This window comes from Aphelocoma coerulescens, chromosome 5, assembly GCF_041296385.1.
Source record: "Aphelocoma coerulescens isolate FSJ_1873_10779 chromosome 5, UR_Acoe_1.0, whole genome shotgun sequence".
Lineage (NCBI taxonomy): Eukaryota > Metazoa > Chordata > Aves > Passeriformes > Corvidae > Aphelocoma > Aphelocoma coerulescens.
The window spans coordinates 25,616,744-25,621,352 of record NC_091019.1 but is presented as its reverse complement, the minus strand read 5'-3'; the positions used below and the strand labels follow the sequence as shown (position 1 = coordinate 25,621,352).

Here is a 4,609-nt window from a genome sequence, read left to right as displayed (position 1 = left end):
TGAAGAGGTAATTGTCTTCACTTTGACTGCCAGATGTTGATATTATTCATATAAGTACAGCAATAAAAATGGTTGCTTCAGCCCCTCATTTCATTCACTAGACAAAATAGAAGCTTATTTCTTTTTCTCAATTTATAATAGTTAATTGGCAGGCACTGTAGTCTGGAACAATATCTTGAGGAATAGTTGTTAACCTCACCTCTGAGCTAAGTCCTTTGGCTCCTGAGCTTGCTTAAGCAGAGATCACTGAGAAGAATGCACTCTGAAATTATTTTCAAAATGACTGCTGCATACAGAAATCCCTTCCATCCTCTGCTCCATTATTTCTGTCTGTTACTGGAAAACATTCTTGGTATTATTACATAGCTTTTGGGGCTATGCCTCCTATTTGTTCTGAAAGAAATTTGCAAGGTGTTTGTGAATGAGGTTTATCTGGAAATGATACGGTGTTGGCACAACCTTAGTGGCATAAAGCTTTGCTTAACTATAGATGGGAAGGGTACAGATAGCAGCGTGCAGGATTGCCTTTCACTTCAGTAGGTTTCAAGTCTAGTTGAGGAGGGATTAGGGGGGTTGTTCAAATCTGAGCATCCATGTTGTGCTTGGCTTCTCTGCTGTAACGCCAAAATAGCACAGGTGAGTACAAGTCTTACAGTGTTTCACTCAAAGCACATTCCCCCTACAGGAGCAGGACAACTATGGGAACCATGTAAGCTTTACAGTATAACAAATTGATCAGAATTTGCATTCACAGCTCCCTTCTGCCTAACTCAGTCAAAGCTCTCCAATTCTCCCTGTGGGCCCTCCACAGCTTAGAGATAAAATGATTTTCCTGATTGTCCTCTCAGTTAAGTTGGTTAGTGACAACTCTGAAATCCTTGGCAGACAGTAGTTTGTTTCAGAATTCATTTAATACTCAAAAAAGGTATATTAATTTCAATGAACATTGTGAGGATTAACATGCAGGACATTAAATTTAAAATGATACTGCTGTGCCTAAAATCACTAAGAGTTTTTCCTGTTTTATCCAGTGAAGCACTTTGAAATTTTGTAGCGTGACTATACAAGAGCTTGAATAGTAAGTGCACTCTGCCACACTGGTGGCAGGATGGTTTGCCATTATATTCTGAAAGATTTTTCTGGCACCACAAAATAGAGGAAAACACCACTATTCCAAGCAATGCAAAAGGTCAGGGATTTATTCCTTAAGAACTAAAAAGCAGTATGGTTTGGTCCCAACATATGAACACAGATGAGGAGGATTTGTACTTGTGTTCTGGTTTATGTGTGCTGAGTGCTGCAGCTCTCACTGGCAGGGAGACTGCGGTAATGGGGTCACATGCTGTAACGGTTTAACCCGGTTACCCCCTTACCCTCATTCCCAGACGGTACACCCCAAACTCTAGCTGCTTCCCCAGTGCTCCCTACGTGGTTGTTCTCCTCCCCTTGTTCCAGTCGGTTCTCCATCAATCACCCAAACCCCTCCCGTTATTCCTGAAAGTTCGGTGTCCATCACCTAAGCCCTCCCTGTTTATCCTTATATGGTCCTTGTCAATCCCCTGAAACCCTGCCCCTTCTGATACCTCCCCTCTGGAAATCCCCAAAAGCTCAACGCCCCATTGGGGCATGTGATCCCTTTCCCTTCACCCCTCGAGGCTATTGGTTTATGTGAATGTCTATCCCTGTCCATATCCCTCCCCCAAAGACCCCTATTGGTCCCCTGTCAGGCCATCCCCGTTGTAACGCCTATCTTTATAAGTTGTTGCACAGATCTGGTCGGTGCTTGTACTGCTTGGACTCCCTTCAAGCACAAATTCTGGAACTGTGTCCAAAGGCAGGCCTCGCTGCAACTTTCTGTCTTCTCCCTCATCGGGGCTTTTGACAGCTGCAGCACCTGGAGCTTCAGCTCCCCTGGGCAGAGCTGAACTCCAGAGGAGCAGCTTTAAAGCCTGGAGCGTTCGGCTGCTCGCCACTCCTGCCGCACACCGCAGGTGCTGGCCGGGCTGAAGAGCGCGGTCACTGCGACAGGAGACAGTATGGACACCAGCAGGGTGTAATTGTTTGCTCTGCCCCTTCCTGCTCTCTTGTATCTGGAGAAGAGGAAAAGAGGAGAGAAAAAGGATCTCCTCAGCTGGTAGCCACAAAAGATTAATTTTGTCAAGGTTATCTTACAGATTAGTTTATTAAGGTTATAAATTAATAAAAGCTTTTTATTACTATCTCTCTGAGTGAGCATTCCATTTTCCACACTCCCTAGCTGTACTACGCTTATCAATCCATTTGCCCATGCAGTGGCTGGAATGCAGTGCCCTGCAAAGCTTCTGTGTCTTCAGTGAAGCTGGCTGCAATGGTGCAACAAGCTGTGAGTGAGATGCTGTCTTTGCCCATTTTCAACTTTCCTGAGAGCATGTCAGGCCACCAGTGCTTTCTGCTCACAAATACCTTTTGGCTCCTATTTACAGAGGACTCAAAAAACGAACCAAGGGCTGAGCTCGAAGCCAAGTGGTGAGGCAGCAACCAGATGAGGAGAAGACCCTAACCTTGATCTAGCCACTGCCCTGTCCTGCACACACTCAAGCGAGGACTGAGCACTGCCTGGCGCAGCAGATTAGTCATCAGATAATCTGCTGTTGGACTGTACAGAGCCGACTGCCTACTAATATTTCACCCCTGTGGAATACATGGCTGGCAAAAAATAAAGATTTGGGGGGGCATTTCTGCTTTCTGACAGAGCAGCCTGGGCCTGAAATACCATGTTGGTTTCAGTTTTCTGTGTGAGCTTAATAGCTCCTCTCTTCAGTAGTGGGATAAGAATTGGCCATGATGATACACTACCTCTGCACAGCTCCCACAAACAACTCACAGAGATTAGGAGGCTGCTATAAAGATGTGTAGGAATTGCTGTCAGATCTGACAGTCTCTGACTAGCTCACCTTGATAGCTCCTTTGTACTCTAGATCTATGGATTTTTTAAATATACAAGGAGCTTTATTTTCTGTGTTTATTCCCTTGATAAATTGAGATATTTCAGTCGGGGAATTTGTATTACAGAAATTAGACAGCTATTGTTTCATGTGTTATTAATTTTGTAGCTGGAGTTCCTTTTCTCCTCCCCTTTCTCTAGAGAGGCTGATGCCCAGTTTTTTCTTCTGGAGGAATGGTGGCATGGATAAAGTCTAATACCAGATGCCTTCCAGGAAGTATGTAATAAAAAGTAACATACCAGACCTAGATTAGAGGTCCAAGATTACTTAAAACCCCTTGAAAGAAAGACTTTTCCAGTTTATTTCCTTTATTATTCAAATCCACAATCACTCCAATGTAGCTGAGGCAGAGTTTAGTGCAGACCTGTCCCAGTCTGCCATGCACAGGACATAGGTGGTTTTGTCCTGCTTCAGGAGCGTGGTGGCAAGACTCTTCCCCACACTGGCAACAGGTAGTACTCTGTACTGCACACAGCTTTCTAGATTAATGATTCTCTGACTACAGAACTGGTTTGGACTTGTGCTGAGTTCAGAATTTCACTGGACTGGCTTTGATTCACTGAACTGAGATGTGTTAAGAACGGATTTTCAAGGGACACGATGAGAACCTGATTTGTGAAGTCAGCAGGCACTCTGCAACCTTTCATCCTAGCTAAAGTAACTTCAGTTTTAGATAATACTACTGTCCATTTAAACTCAAGCACAGTGCTTGCCAGATAATGACTATTTGTACAGACAAGCTGGGAGTTGTCTTTCTTTCTTTTATTTCTTCTTTTCCTAGTCAAGAATAAATAAATATTGCTTCTGTTAATGCTGCAGGAGCCAAGTAGTGGTTGGTGATTTTGAAATGAAGTAAAGCATTTTTGCAGCATATTGGAAACATAAATAGGGAAGAAGCAGTGCTTTGAGCATACAGCAATTACAGAAAAATTGTCTTAGAGAGTACCTTGTTAACATCATTTTCTATGCTTCTGACAATGGGACAATACTCTTAGACTTCTGTTGAAGGAGAAGCTGCAGTGTCCCTGAGTTATATCTACTTAGGTACTCGCCTTTTCTTAGGATTGGGAGGTTTTCTGGTCATCTAACCAGAATCTTTCTTGCTGTAGTGTAGGTCTGTGACATCACTTCTTCCGTCAAGAAAGAAAGGGAATGGGGTCTGTCTTTCCTTTAGAGAACAGATATTTCTATCTCTGAAGACTATTAGCAGGTCATGTTCAGTCTTCTCCTCAGGCTAAAGGACTCCAGCTCATTCAGTCTTTGCTCATAGACATTTTTTTTAATATATTCATAGAATGGTTTGGGTTGGAAGGAACCTTAAAGATTATCTTCTTTCAAACATCCTGCTATGGACAGGGACACCTTCCAATTAACCAGGTTTCTCAAAGCCACATCCAACCTGGCCTTGAACACTTCCAGGGTTTGTGACATTCACAGCTTCTCTGGGCAACCTGTGCCAGTGCCTCACTACTCTCACAGAGAAGAATTTTTTTCCTTATGTCTAATCTGAGCCTACTCTCTCTCAGTTTTTCACTCCTGTTTTTACAGTTTTCCTCTGGTTTGTCTCCAATAGTCTACACTTGTCCAGGAGTACCCTGATATCTCCATATTGTGACAGGACAGAA

General features: G+C 43.4%; 1 long non-coding RNA gene across 1 annotated transcript; it reads left to right on the top strand.

Moving 5' to 3' along the window:
- The first annotated feature begins 1,807 nt into the window (after positions 1–1,807).
- Positions 1,808–3,397, top strand: LOC138110771 (uncharacterized). The gene is made up of 3 exons (XR_011151050.1): positions 1,808–2,162; positions 2,258–2,362; positions 2,463–3,397. It is a non-coding gene; the product is annotated as an uncharacterized lncRNA (long non-coding RNA).
- The last annotated feature ends 1,212 nt before the right edge of the window (positions 3,398–4,609 follow it).